Raw genomic sequence first — 15,791 nt, 5'->3', positions numbered from 1 at the left:
CCCCTCTCCAGCCTTATGGGTTAGTCTGATGCTGAAGTTGAGTGCTGCAGTATGGATACCATTTTCTATGCCTCCCTTGGATGAATCATGGGTTGATACACTCACCGCTGCAATGTGTCCGGTCTTGGTCCGCAAGCTGAGCCAGAACGAAGTCCGGCTGTGCAGGACTGACCTCAGTGCTCAGCTGGTGATGTTCAGATCTCTGATCTTGAAGCATCTTCACCCAAGTCGGGGAGACATCATGCCAGGTTCATCTCGGTCGATTGCTCAGAGCAGCTTTAAAAAGAAATTTTGCATCACTCGCTTAGCATGAAGTGACCCTTATGTAGAGCTATTTGCCCAGGAAGTACTGATCTGGCTGAAAACCTCAGGTCTGTGTTTCTCTTCCACCAGCGAGGTACATTCAAAGCCACAATGATTAATTGTGGCAGAGACACAGGGAAAAACCATGCCCTCAAAGTGACCTTTTAGCCATGCACCCTCCTGTGACCTTTAATATTTTCCAGTTGCAATGAAGAGAGTCTTGTTATCTGCTCACAGAGGGAAAGTAACAAATTGTTTGATTTTCTGCCAGAATTGTTTGATTTTCTACCTTATGCTTCACTGACGTTATCTCCAAGTTATATGTTGTTACTGTTCTGCTGCATTTTGTATTAACAGCAAAGCCCTCTGTTCCCCTTGGGAAGAATAAACTAAGCTGCATAATATTTGTGGACCAGAAGGAAAGGGTGACAGACATGCAGTTACCTCCTGCTGCTTGCTTTTCTGACTGTCATCTTTTGGCTAAACACCACGGTGGCAGTAACAATGCCAGTCCAGCCTGAGATATCTCCTGCCCCCCAGGGACTGTAGGATACTCAGTGGGTGATTTTTAGTGACTTTGGGAAGAAAGGCTAGTTTAAACCGTGACAAACTTCCCCAGGGCACACAGCGTGGCTGGTCTTATGAACTCTCTCTCAGCCTGAACATGCTGATGGTTCTCTGCCGATAAGAACAGCCATTGCTTTACCAGCAGAGTTTGGTGAGGAAATTGTGAGTCAGCCAACCATAGTTCACTTGATGTGTTGTCCATCCACCTCTCTGAGTACAACTTAGGTCCGTAAAGTATGCTTTTATGGTAAGTCTTCTGACTGCAGCATTTCAGTTATCTCTGCTTCCTACTGATTGCCACGGGCCACGTCGGCTTTGCAGGAGAGTGTGACTCAGTGCTGCCAGCGCGTTACAGTGCCCCGGTGATATAAAATGACAAACATCCTTATTCCTGTGCATGTGGGACATAATCCTACAAAGAGTCTCCTAGGTAAACAAGTCCAATCCCAGTAATTTTAGCCAGGAAAATTTTTCTACAGCTGCTTTTTCAGATACGTGAGTTAAATTGGCATTCTTGAAAAACAACAAAATATGACAGGGTTTTTTCCTATGCTCACTCTGGTTCAGGAGTCTTCTGTGGAGTCTTCCTGGAAAAGAAACAGGGGAAACAGTGGGTTTTGTGATGTCAAAAATAAACAGTAAGAAGAACAAAGTGCTCGATGTTTTCCCAGGTACAAGTGAGTGCAAGAGACAATAAAATGTAAGGAAATGCATATTACTGCTCAGTGGCAGAAGTAGTAGCCAACTATTGTAAAAGCAGGGTTATCTCTAGTGCTATCTGGGCTCCTTTGTTGCAATGCTGTAGTATTTTAGACAGTCCTTGCTTGCAGGGCCCTGGTACTGCTAGCTTTCAGAAACTTTCACAGAAAACCTTTGCTCAGCTTGTACTGCAAGTGAGAAAAATGAACAAGGTATTGGGATTTGTAAGGAATATGAGGGAAAATAATGATTAAAAGTAATTAGATGGGCAGGTGTATTGGTTTTGTGTGGCAAGGTTTTGGTAGCGGGGGGGGTTACAGGGGTGGCTTCTGTAAGAAGCTGCTAGAAGCTTCCCCTGTGTTCGAGAGTGCCCATACCAGCCGGCTCTGAGACGGACCCAACGCCAGCCAAGGCTGAGCCAATCAGTGGTAGTGGTAATGCCTCTGTGATAACATTTTTAAGAAGGAAAAAAATTGGGACAGACGGTATTCAGCAGCCGGAGAGAGGAGTGAGAATATGTAAGAGAAACAACCCTGCGGACACCAAGGTCAGTGAAGGAGGGGGAGGAGATGCTCCAGGCGCCGGAGCAGAGATTCCCCTGCAGCCCGTGGGGAAGACCATGGTGAGGCAGGCTGTCCCCCTGCAGTCCATGGAGGTCTAGGGTGGAGCAGATATCCACTTGCAGCCTGGGGAGGACCCCATGCCGGAGCAGGTGGGTTCCCGAAGGAGGCTGTGACCCCGTGGGAACCCCGCGCTGGAGCAGGCTCCTGGCAGGACCTGCGGATCTGTGGAGAGAGGAGCCCACGGAGCAGGTTTTCTGGCAGGACTTGTGACCCCGTGGGGGGCCCACGCTGGAGCAGTCTGTGCCTGAAGGACTGCACACCATGGAAAGGACCCATGCTGGAGCAGTTCGTGAAGAACTGCAGCCCGTGGGAAGGACCCACGTTGGAGAAGTTCGTGGAGGACTGTCTCCCATGGGTGGGACCCCACGCTGGAGCAGGGGAAGAGTGTGATGAGTCCTCCCCCTGAGGAGGATGAAGCGGCAGAAAATAACGTGTGATGAACTGACCGTAAACCCCATCCCCGTCCCCCTGTGCCGCTGGGGGGTTGGTAGAGAATCCGGGAGTGAAGTTGTGCCCGGGAAGAAGGGAGGGGTGGAGGGAAGGTGTTCTGAGATTTGGTTTTATTTCTCATTACCCTACTCCGGTTGATTTGTAATAAATCAAGTTAATTTTCCCCAAAATTGAGTCTGTTTTGCCCGTGACGGTAATTGGTGAGTGATCTCTCCTATCCTTATCTCGACCCACAAGCTCTTTGTTATATTTTCTCTCCCCTGTCCAGCTGAGAAGGAGGGGGAGTGATAGAACGGCTCTGGTGGGCACCTGGCGTTCAGCCAGGGTTAACCCATCACAGCAGGTCCCCAAGGAACCCTGAGCATAGTGGGTAATCTTGTCTCTAAAAGAGCAGCATTAAACAATGATAGGAACAACCAAACATCAAGGAAAAGCTCTCCTTGGAGGAAGAAAGGGATATAAAAGAAATATGTAAAATAATGAACTCTGCAGAGAAAGCAGATGGAGAGTTTCTGCTCTTCTTGTCTTCAGTGATGTGAAGGGATATTAAGACTGAATTTTTCATGCCAATAGCGGGGAAAACATTTCCATGCCTTGTGTAAGTGGAGCGTGGTGCTCAATGCCACAAGAAACCTTTCAAGACAGGAGCTTAGAAAGATGCAGAATGGCAGTTTTATAGGGCAACATTAGTGGCTCTCAAAATTAACATATACGACAATTTTGAAGATTATTTTTATCATGTCAACCAAATGCTAACTATTAGAACTCAGGATCAGACCCCTGTAGAGAAGACAAATGACTGGCCCACCTCTGCACTCACGGGCCACCACCTGACATGCTGCATCCTTGCTAGAGGCAAGATACAGGGCAAGATGGGTGCCTAGTCTGACCCTGGAGGACAATACCCACATTTTCTTTCAGAGGTGAAATGAGCCGGGCCACTACTGCATGTCAGAGCACACAAAGTGTGAGAAGAAGGGGCCTGCAGGAAGGAAAAGTGGCTGGATCAGGGTAGTGGAGATCAATGGCTCTGTCTAGAACAGTTTCTTAATCGACTCCATTGAGACACTGTCACAGCATAAGGACAGCCCATAAAACAGGGATGGCAAATCTCTCCCATTGCTCCTAAATGATATGGCATTTATTCCTCCATGTGTACAATGGTAGCAGAGCTCCTCCTGGCTCTAAGTCATTCCTCAGCACATTAGACATGCTGCAGATGTAACTGCGTTTAACCCAGTTTCTTTTTTGTACTGTCAGTCTCCAGTAAAGAGGCTACGTAAAACTAAAAGCTCTTGCTTCTGTATCTGGATTGAGCACATTTTATCAGATAGCAGCTTATTCTGATGAAGTGGAGTACATTAATACCTGAGTCATCATGGGCTCTGGCTTTTTTTATGTCAGCTTTCCAGGCTAGCTTTGTTATGTGCAGCACTCCCTTTGAACTCGGCCACTGCCACCCCGACATTACAAAAGGAGGGATTCTAGTGGGATGCTTTCAGGGAAGTGTAATGGGAAACAGTCTGGTCCGAGCAGCAACTCCGATATCATCAACCATGGACTCAGACAGGGCTTTGCTTTTAAATTAAATGGCAACATGAGAAGTTACTGAAAATCTCAACAGGAGATTCTCCTGTTTGCCAACAAGGAATCACTGTGTGAAGAGCAGGTGTGTCTGATGCATATGGAATTCACCTGTAGCATTTACTTAAATCATCCATGGGGATTAAGAGGCCTTATCAAGCCCTCCGGCTTTGCTGGGTCTATATAAGACTTCTCCTTTTGCAGCCTGTAGACTCCTTCTTTAATCCTGCTGCTCTTTGAGATACTCCTGAAGAAGTTCCTCTCTCTCATTTCTTTTTTTCTGTCTACATCACATCCTGGGTGTTTTCACCAGTACGACCCACACCTTTGTACTGCTGACAAATATTTACCTCTCTTTTATTGGCCTCTCTCTCTGTGTCCACTTCCACCATTTAGGCTTGAGTACCTACCACCTTGAGCTGACCATCTAGTCAGGAATATTTGACGTTAGACCTCCTGACCACTGTAACAAAACACAGCCAAAAATAAATTATTTTCATTCCCAGACCTCACTGTTTCCAAGCATCCTGGTATCCCAGAAGGAGCAAAACATCTTGACTTTACTGGATTTTAGTGTATTAGGCACCATCTGGCAGAGAGACGGTCGTGTGCCTACAAGCAGGCAGAAAATACACAACCCAAGTGTTTTAAATACTACATCTCCTAAGTGCATCCTTTTAATCTGAGCATGCATGAGAGGAGGTGTTTGATTCTTAAAGGACTCCAGGAACATGCATCTGCCAGAGCTGCCACCCCACAGCCACCCAGTAAATGTTTTTTTACGAAACAAGCAGGGTGTCAGGAGCTCCTGTCCTTTATTCCCACCTTTTCCCGTGCTAACTTGTTTATTTGGAACAATTCTTTCTGGCCTCTCAGTCTGTCTTTACTCAGGCAAACTAAAAGCTCTTGTTCCTGAGATTACTTGTGAGTCAAAATGTGCAGTTTCAGAGCAAGTGATGATGTGGAGTGAGAAAAAAAAGTACAGAAAAAGCAGAGCAATTTGGTGATGTCTAACGAAGGTACCAAGCAAGCAGAGCTGAGACCTTAGAGACTTTCAGAGATATGAATTCGATTCTAGTTTTACCACAGAGTTCAGTACAGATTTTATTTTAAAGATCAGAGATAAAGGCCCTGAATTATAGATGTTTTTAGACTTTGCTCTGCTCTAGGTTGCAAGGTCCACCAGTGGAGGGTACAACCACAGGAATCCCAAGTAACGCAGAAGCGGCCAAGTTAACTCGTTGCTATCTTAGGTATGACACACACCTTTGTGCATTTTAAAATTCTATAGCTGAGAGGCTGTAGAAGTACATGGGTGCCTAGATTAAATTGAGGAAGCAGCACACTGTCCCCTCACAGCAAGGTCCCCTGCCAGCAGCTTTCTGAACGGTGGCTCAGTCCCCCTCTGCCTGTCTCTGACCTTGAGTGGAAATCCCAGGGATTAAAGCAGGTGGGGACCACAAGGATGATTCTTTTCCTCTAAGGGCATGATTTTGTAGGGATAGGTAACAGCTGTTACTAGGAGAGTGATCCGTGTGGGAAGCATCAACATGCTTTTAAGCGCACAGTTCATCTTCACTTGTCTCACCTTGCTTCTGCCCTAAGCTCATCACAGCTTCGACGAGACTGCTATGGTTTGATTTAGGTCAGATTTATTTCCAGCAACCGCTTTGTATTACAGCAGATGGCAGCCTTTCCCCAGATTTCCAGAAATGAAGAGTACCTGGATTTCAGACAATACATGTCTGAATGTGTCTCCTGGTGTCTGCTTGCCGCCAGCAGAAGCCTTCGTAGGAACTGAGCAACTGGATTGGAGAAGCTAGAGATAGAAACAAGACTGAAATCACCTCCTTGCATTTGCAGGGCTTGGCTCCTCACCAGAGGTCTGATCAGCTGTTGCACCACCTCTTTATTCATCTAGGACAATGTTTCCTTTCCAACTTAAATCAGAGTTCAAGATCAAAGTACTTAAAAATCCACGCTAATTAATTTCTTCACCTTGACAACAACACATAACAGAAAATACATCATACTTTGTGGGTAGTATGTCAAAATCAAAGTGACATTTTTCAGTGCTTGACTTAATAAGATGTTCGTGCCATATTAAAAAGCACCTCTGTTAAAAGACCTACAGCAGCTGGCTGAATAAACTGTGGTGTGGGCGAGGCCTCAAATTACTTCATCTGCTGGTGACTGTTCAAAAGATCCTCAGATATGCTCTGTGGATTCACCCAGCCCTGAAAAGCAAGGAGAAAAGTGATCAGAACTCTTCTGTCCTGCCCCTTTTTATTCCCTGCTCGTGGAGCCAGAACAGGAATGCTTACAGGGACAGGGTTTTTTGAGATGACCACAGGCACACCAAGGTCTTTCTAATACCCTCTGGATCCTGTGGACGCATTTCTTATTACCACATGGCAACTACTTTGTCCATACTGTGTTTTTACACCTGCCTGACTGGTATTAATCACTCCTAGTGGTCTGTTTCACAAGCACAAGAAAGGTGCAAAGATGTCTTCTTCCAGGAGGTTGCTCCTGATGCAAACACAGAATAACACAGATTTACTTCTATGTAGGCTCTGCCTTGAATTTCTACATTTTATCCTGATTCTGTCCTCACAAAATATGTTAATGGCAACCAGATGCTTATTAACACATTTCATACTAACAACCAGAGACAGGAAATACAGGCCAGATGAGGAAGAGAACAGCTTAAACTATAGTTAAGAGAGATGAGACAAATTCAGAGTCAGCAGGGCCAAGTAAAATTTACTCTGGAGCCTTCAAGAAACTAATCAAATGGTTGTCAGTGAATGACTTTATAAACTCTAGGGGACAGGAGAGGTCCCATAGGACCAGAGAACCTATTATCAATATCTAGGGGGACATCCAAATACAGCATTAATTAAACACCCACATGATCCTAAAGCAACCGCTACAGCCTTACAAAAGCAAGCCATGTCTAACCAACTCCATTTCTCTCTTTGATAAGGCAGCTGGCCTGGCAGCTAGGAAAGGGAAGTCACAAGTGTGCTGCATCTTCACTTGAATAACACTGGCTCATGCAGCCACCAAAGGAAATGGTCTAGACAATGTTACTACGAGGTGAACAGGCAAGCAAGTTGTTTATGCTCACAGGGTAATGTTCATCACGTCCCCAGCTCTGTATGTCCCTGACAGCCACTGCCATGGGAACATCAGCTCCCAAAATCTGGCTGAAGAGGCAGGAGGCTGCGTTTCTGTGTGCACACCACAAGGGATGAGAGACATGGGCAGAAAGAGTTAACTGCACACAGGAAATCACCATCAGCAAGGAAACGACCCCAATTCCCTATGTTATACTCAAGGTCGTGGCATTCATGAGCATCTTTTCCTTACAAGACATGTGTACCACCCACCCCCAGTTTAGCTTTTAATGAAAGAAACACTTACAATACTCTTCCACCAATCTACCCAGCCTGCAGAGACTGTTGCAGACTGCTGCTTACATCTGTCCTCAGAGGAGCCTTTTCATCCTTTTGAAAGCTGCTGTTTTCTTTCCCAGCTCTGTAGAGAGATCTGGCTAACTAGAAATCTCGAGGCCTTTATACTGCGGTTCTCCCATCTTCCTGGCTGCATTCATTATTAATAGCTCATCATTAAACTTTAATGAATTGAATATCAGAGGTTTAAGGCTTGTTAGGCACCTTTCCTCCCTTTTTTCTTCCATGTCCATTTGTTGGACGAGTTCATTCAATGTCACGCAGGGGAAGCTGTCATAGATAACAGGCGCACCTTTTGCAGAAAGTTGTAACGTCTTTATTTCCAAACTCTGCAGAACTGCTTGGAATACAAAATTTTGCTTTGTTTTTTTCTTTAAGAAAACACCCCCCCCCCGCCCCCAACAGTAGGTAAGTCTTTGGTCTCAAGTTCCTCTTCAGTTTACTTTGTCTGAGTGGGAACTGACGAGTTCTAGCTTTGTTCATTAATGAGTTGGCTTCACAGGGAAGATGGGAGCAGCTTGGCTGTGTAAGACCGCTGGTCTGCGTAGGGCCAATCCTAATGCAGGACCTGTCCCCCAAAGAGCAGTGAATTGGGGGTGCTCCAGGAGAAGCACAGAAGCCTGTGGTAGGGAGAGAGCCTCTCCGTCATGTTTTTCAGGGTGGAATTTGCTCTAGCCCCATCCCAGGAGTGCACAGACCCACTCTTGAGTGCAGCAGTGACACTGTCAGCAGCACCAATATTTGCTTGCGTAGGGTTGTTTTGGTGTGGATCATCCCCCTCACCTTGCAGTTAAAACCTGAAAAGAAGACCCTGTAGAAGATCTGAACTGCTCAGCGTTCGGGGCTCAGGCACCCAAAATTGAAATGCTTTTCAATGGGCAGAAATGTACTGAAACCAAGAACTGTCAGGATATTTTTCCCCAGTGGAGGAGGTGGGTAAGGGTCTTTGGAGGGACATACAGCATGCAGGACATGGGCAGGGACCTTCCCACTTCACTCGGCAAGTGGAAGGCCTCAGGGAGGACGTGGTGAAGTCAAAGACAGAGTTCAGGAAACAAGGAAGAACCCCGGCAGTCTGGCAAACACAGCCTATGAAGAAAGATCAGAAGGACTGCTGTAGCATAGAGAAGAAAAGGCTGAGAAGAGACATGCTCATAGCCTTCAACTATGTAAAAGGCGGCTAGAAGGAGAGAGGAAAAACTATTGCCTCCACATCCTCGGGGGGGGGGGGCAGCGAACAAGCAGTAATGTGCTAAAACTTTTCTTCTGGGGGGCTTTAAGTTCAAGATGAGGACCAATTTTTCATTAGGAGGATAGTAGAACCAAGGAACAGGCTGCCTGGAGAGGTTGTGGAGTCTCTCTCCATTACTGCAGATTTTGAAAGGGTGAGATGAATGCTCACAAGCAAGATTTGGGTAGAACTGACCCTGCCATGGGGCAGACTCGTGCAGGAGAGGACCTTCCATGGATCCATGATTACATTATGAACAATACATTTTTTAATCAGCTGATGCAAAGCAGCTTTCACCTAAAGCCTGTGAAAAAATCGTTTGAAGCAATCTGGGAACCCTTATTGGTTTATTTTTTTTTCCTTTGAAATAGTAGGGAAATTCCAGAGATGCTAAGAACTGGTACTCAGAGCCAGAACTACAATTTTAGACTAGCTCATCTGAAATCCATACTGAGCAAAATAAAGAGAAAGCTGATCAGAGCTCACATGTAGATGACAATAACATAATGCCAATCAACACGGGGGTTTTTGGAAGAAAAACTCACCTCTGGCAAACCTGCTTTCCTCCTTTGAGATAACAAGTTTGGACTCGGGACAGATTGACATTATGATTAAAAGATTAGCACTCTCCCCATCAGAAAAGCCCATGTTAAATGGATTAGCTGACAGCTCCCCAGTGGAGGCTCTGCCACGGACAGGACAGAATCGCCCAGGAGGCACCTGGACCTGACGCTGCTTCGCATTGCCACTCGGGATCTGACAGCAAATATAAGGTGATTGCTGACAGCATGTATACAGGATGTAAGGATCAACCAGGTGGCAAGCTGGGCTGAGGAAAGTCATTTAGAAACTGCTGCTACACAGAATACAGTAGTGCATTGCTATTTTTTTGAGTACCAAGAGCAAAGGTGGGTTAAATACCTACCTCCACCCTGGGGACTCCCACAGCTGCTCTTCTCTTCCTCTGCTGTGTCCTGGGGAAGCCAACCTCTGACATCCCACCTTTATACTTTTGTAGTGTGAATTAGTCCCTAAATTGCAGTCTGAAAGATTGGGGCCAGCAGAGCCTAAGCCTCTTGCGTGATACCATTCAACATATTTTTCACTGCAGAAACATAAATACAGCCTGGTTTTATTAACCATTAACCTATAAAGATAAAAATATAACAAAATGCAGACACACATGGTCTATAAATATATTTATGCTGTCGTGAGGAGGAACACTAATTCCAGGCCTCCACACTATGAAAAACCCTCCCCTGTATAAATACTGTGCATTTGGCAATATTGTTTTAAGGACAGTGGGCTGGGTTTTTTTTCCTTTTGGGCTGGCACAGTCTCTGGTCAAGCTCCCCTTTTGCAAAGACACTTGCCCTGGCTCCAGAGATGGCTTTCCCTAGCAGGCAGTTGCCAAAAGCTGCCAAGGAGTGCAACATGAGCACTGATTCATTGACACCCAAAGGCACTTGGACACACCTTCTGCTTCTCCTGCTGGAGAACAGGCAGAGTGAGATTTCCAAGTGATAAAGAGTGACGCTGGCAGAAATGCTGAGTAACACTGAAAACACCCAGAGCAATGGTGGAGCTGAGGTCTTCAGCATCATTTACCCTGCTTCTCAGGAAAGCTGCTCTAAATCCACTTTTAATGCAAGTAAGTGAAAAAGCATTAAATAGCCATGCTCCGTTATGTGGCATTTAAAAGACCTTCTGATTGATTTAGCTTGCCTTTAGAAGTGAAGCAAGCTAATGAAATGAACTGAGGCCCTGGCAGCTTTGCTCTGCAGAGCCTGGGACAGGCTTTGCCAGCCACCACGACCACAGGCTGTGGGGAAGGGGCAGCAGATGGGAGAGGTGCCCACATCCCTGCCACCCATCTGGGACAACATTTAACCTCCAGCAATGGTGGAGGATGGCACCACAGGTTCATCCCGTGGTGGGACCCATGGACATGTCCCCACTAGCGGGCAACACTCCACAGAAAGGCAAGCTGGGTAGGTAAGACCATGACCTCTCAAGTCACTGCAATTTGGAGCCTTTCGTCCCCTTTAAAGTCACATTTTAGGTGATTGTCCAGGCAAAACAAAAGTGGGCACGCCTGCATCTCAGTCCTACGGAGACCTTTGAAAATGTCAGCCACTGTGCCAACTGGAAGCACAGGCCAGAGAGAAAAAAAAAGAGGCCAATTAAAAAGCCAGGTTGTCTCCATGTTGCTCAGGGCTAACAGAACAGATGATGGCATCACTGGAAGCTGTGTTTGCTTTTAATTGTCCTCGTTCCACTGAATAACTAATTCTCTCCTCCTCCCACATGACAGGACAAAAAAAAAAAAAAAAGCATGGGTTTTTTGGAAAGGATGAGTTGGCTCAATTGCTCTCCTACAGCGCATGACAGCAAGCTGCAGTTTTTAGCTTTGCATCCAGGCAAGTTTAGAATATCGCTGCATGCATTTGTTTTGTTTCAAATCTTCTGGGATCAGCTAAAAATATTATTTTGGAGAGAAGAGGATATGGAAGTACTAAAGGCTTTGTGTTCATTCAGCTTCTAAATTGCAGCCAACCAAAGGGAATAGCAGAGGTAGATCCCATTTGTAAGGTGGTCGTATTAAAACATTATTTTACAGGTGTCAGAGGGCTGGGATGTGGGAGGTGCTGCAGATCTGAGCATGATCCAGGGAAAGAAGTGGATCCTCTCAGCCCAGATATAAAACCTTGGGCTTACCACAAGACTCATACTTCATGTGGCTGTTTCCCAGGAAAGCTATTGCTCTTCCCTTATCCTTTACCAGCTCACATTTCCAGCATTTTCCAGGAGACACTGAAGGGAAACCCTATCTAGGCTGAAGAATAGATGACCAAAAAAATAAACCTCAAAACACATTTTGCAAGGCCTGAGTCCAGCCAACATGGTTCAATGCATTAAAAAAAAATTACATATTTCAATAGAAACACTTAAAATCATAACCATGGTGAACATGACTGAGAAACTGTCAGATAAAACAACTGCAGAGAAAAGTGAATCTGATTTAATTTTGGGGGGGAGGTTGAAGCAGAAACAAAGGACAAAGACAAAAAACTATAAATAAGCAGACAGGATGATCTTGGGAGTTATTAGTAAAGAATACACATACGGAAGCTTTTCCCCCTCGAATGATTTAACTGTGTACTGCACTTTCATCTACTGTCTGGAAATGTGAACTACCATTTCCTACCTACCCTCTCTGTGCTGCTCATGCTTCGTGTGGTGTGTTCATGGGGAATCCTTCGGAGTTTGTTGTGTGCTGTGCAAGTGCTGTGGAGGGGAAGCCTTTTAATGAGACCTTTCCACTAGAAGGAGGAAAAATAGCCAATCCTGGCATGAGTTTTAACTCCAAAGGACTCTACCCTCATATTTCTGAAAGGCAGCGGATCTCCAGTCACGATCTCAGTACAGAGCTGTTATTATGTACGTAGACAGGGTAGAGGAAGGAAGTCGGAGTAGATTAATAATTCAGTCCTGCCTCAGAGCTGTTTAGTGACACTAAATCAGCAAAAGCATTCAAAATAAAAACATCACAATATTGCAGGCACTGTCAAATTACAAAGGAGTTGCCTCTGCCAGCAGGAAAGTGCTTCTCTAGTTGATCCGTAAGGTCACTCGTGCTCACGCAGAGGATGCGAGATGTCTCAACCCCCCACATTGTAGTGCTGGGCCCTCAGCAGGGATGGCAGAACCGAGTATTTGCTGGTGCCTTTGCTGCTGCCACAAACACATCCTCACCAGCAGAGCCAGGCAAACATCACAGGCCAGAAGATGGTGCTGGCTCCCACTCCCTCCTGCCAGCCCTGCAAGAGGGGCAGTAGGACAAGGACGGAGAGCTGGGCATGCTAGCAGCAAAACCAAGAGTGGCCGTGGGTGGGCAGGGAGCTCCTGACTGCCAGAGCTGGCACTTTGCCTCTGGTTACTCATCTCGGGGGATGCAGCCCCAGCTGATGCCTAACCTGATCCCACACAAGCTAATGCCAGGCAAGGCAAACGGGGCCAGCTTCTGTAAAGTCACCTGCTTACTGCGGCTGCGGAAAGGACGGTATCTGCTAGGGCTGGAGGGAGGAGGAGGATGGGCAGCAGCTCACAGGGGGACAGAGGCAGGAACATAAAGATTCAGTCACTGGGGCTTATGGCTAATGCTGTTCCCTAACACTGCACTAGCGTACAGCCTCAGGCACATCCGAAGCCACCAGTCCTGCTGCAGGCTTTGCAGGCCCCCGAGACTGTGTTCACAATGGCTGATCTCACAGAGGCAGCTTAGGCTTGAGGAAATAAAAGCACTTTTTTTTTCTGCTCTTTAAATCTGCCACCCTTTTGCTTTCAGGAGACAGACAGGACCAGACCAATAACCAGCAGCACCCAGCACAGCTGAAGCAGTCAGCTGTTTCTTGTGCAACAGCACATTATCAGTGCTTCCCCAGCTCGGCTTGTGTCAGCTTGTGTCACCAGGGTTGTTACCATGGGTTACTGCATCTGAACAGCACAGTTTGACACAGTGCTGTTCTTGGCAAGAAAACAGGGTCCTGAGCTCATGCTGCTGCCCTGGAAGCAGCACCTGGGAAGGGCCAGGTTTGCTGCTGCCCCTGCAGAGGCCACACTTGCCAAAGAGCCCAACACATGTCACAGGAACCATCACAGCTCCCGCACAGATGCTTTCCCACATCTTTTTCAGAGCATGCACAACAGCGTGTGTACGAGTGATCTCCTATGGCCACGAAAGAGCCTTAGAAGCTGCATCTCCAGGATGATCACAACCCTTATGTTAGTCAAGTGCTAAAATTAAAAACAGACAAGCTTTGTCCGTGTTTTTACAGAAAAGGAAGTAGGGATTGTACAAGCCAAGACTAGGACCAGGAAATCTGGTCTAATTCAACAGCAACCAGGCCTAACCCAGGCTGAAAGACAGTGTGCACAGAGGTAGCTGTAGTCATTGTGATAGATTCGTATTGCAAAACTGGAAATGTATTTTTAGAATCAGGCCTGGAAACTGTCTCTTCAGAAAGAGATCAAGCATGCCACAGCAGGGTCATTATGGGATTTGCAGAGCACCTTCAAACACAGGACTGCTGGGGGGACTTCATAATGTCATCAAACCTTTCCAGATGCCAGCCTCATTCTTGCAGGTGTAACAAACCTGGCACAGATGGGATTAGAAAGCCTCATCCCCAGCCTACACCACACATCTGAGCCACACCACATGCTCGTGGTATTGCTTGAACCCAATGGCTGAGTCAGTGAAGGGAACAGGAATAGGGCCCTGTCAGTGCTGGGCTACCCACCACCTTCCCAGGTAAAGCCCTCAGCAACCTCCCCATCAACAGGCTCCTGCCCTGCTGTGAGTCAACACACCAAGCTGCCCCACTTCTGCTTTGGGGGGGGAAAAAAGGCTTCATTAGCCAGCTGCTGTGCCAAGCTGCTGCCTTCTACCAGTGTTAAATCCATGCAATTTCCTACAGCTGAAAATCAAATTAGCTCATTAAATCACCTGCATTACACATCACACAAAGAACTGCACAGAACAGAGCAGCCATGCACAAACCAACAGCAGAAAGCTAGCTGCTGATTTCCAGATGCATTTCTGCAGATCTTCACAAAACTTTAATGCTAGAAAAGGGCCTACACTTACCTCATTTCCACATGCATTCCCTCATCAGTTCCATATACCTATGGTGATCTCACAGGGAATAGTCCTGTCCCATCTGCTCATTGCATCATCAATGCCTCTTTCCATTCAAACAAACCTTTGAAGGCAGGGTAAAGGCCACAGAATTCATTTGGGGCTGGTTTTTGCAGGTAAAAGGGGCTGATTTAGGCTGCACCCAAGTGGAGCTGTAATCATCTCAAAGCCAGCACAGTGCAACCTCTTGCACTTCTCCCAGCTCCCAAATTTGTTCAGAAGAAAAAGCCTTAAATTTCAGAGTGCTTCAGTCAGCTGGTTGAGTCAAAGGGATCATTACACTTTTAATGTGACATTCATTTTACAGTTTACAGAGTATAAGACCTTCTATTTAAATTGTTTATTAAAGAACAGAAGCCCAGAAGGAACTCAAATAAGAAACCACAGTCAAAGCTACTGCTTTTAGTTAGCTTGCATGTTGTATGGAAATTGTTTCTCAAACTACTTGATCACTGCTATCCTGCTTTTGACAGTGGGATTTCTGTGTCTCGGAAATTGTTTCTCAAACTACTTGATCACTGCTATCCTGCTTTTGACAGTGGGATTTCTGTGTCTCAGGCATTTGAATGCCCATGTTCTGCCCTTTTAAAAATGGGATTAACAAGCCCAGCTTGGGTCAAGAAAAGTATACAACAGGCAGAAGGTGTGGGGCAGACTCTGAAGGGTTATCTTAGCATAACCCTACCTGGAGAAACAGCCAGTTCTGCTAAGACTACACTGTCTTCTGTGGTGTTTGGAGTTTTTTTGGAGGAGGGGGGCAGGACAAAGAAGGATGATGAAAGCATAACATACCATCTTAACATGGTAGAGGCTTAACGATGGTTGTGTTGGGCATGAACCTCTCTTCTTCCCCTCTACAGTCAGATGTGCATGTACCCAACTGCACTATTGGCTCCACACCAGCATCCAGCTGTGCCTCCAACACAGGACAAGTACACCACTTTCTGTATGTCTGCTACCATCCAGTTCTCAATCTGTTTTCACAGTTCATCTTTTTATTACTCATACTGCTTTGTAGCTTTCATCATGTCATTTTCTGATTTTTCATATCCCCATAGTCAACAAGATCAGGACCAGAGAAGAAGCATCAATGTGATTTTGTGGAAGATGGAATCAAGAGCTCTTGGCATTTTAGAAGAGCCCAGCCATTTAGT

This window comes from Harpia harpyja, chromosome 4 (genome assembly GCF_026419915.1).
Source record: "Harpia harpyja isolate bHarHar1 chromosome 4, bHarHar1 primary haplotype, whole genome shotgun sequence".
NCBI classification, from domain to species: domain Eukaryota; kingdom Metazoa; phylum Chordata; class Aves; order Accipitriformes; family Accipitridae; genus Harpia; species Harpia harpyja.
Note: the sequence above shows the minus strand (reverse complement) of the source record.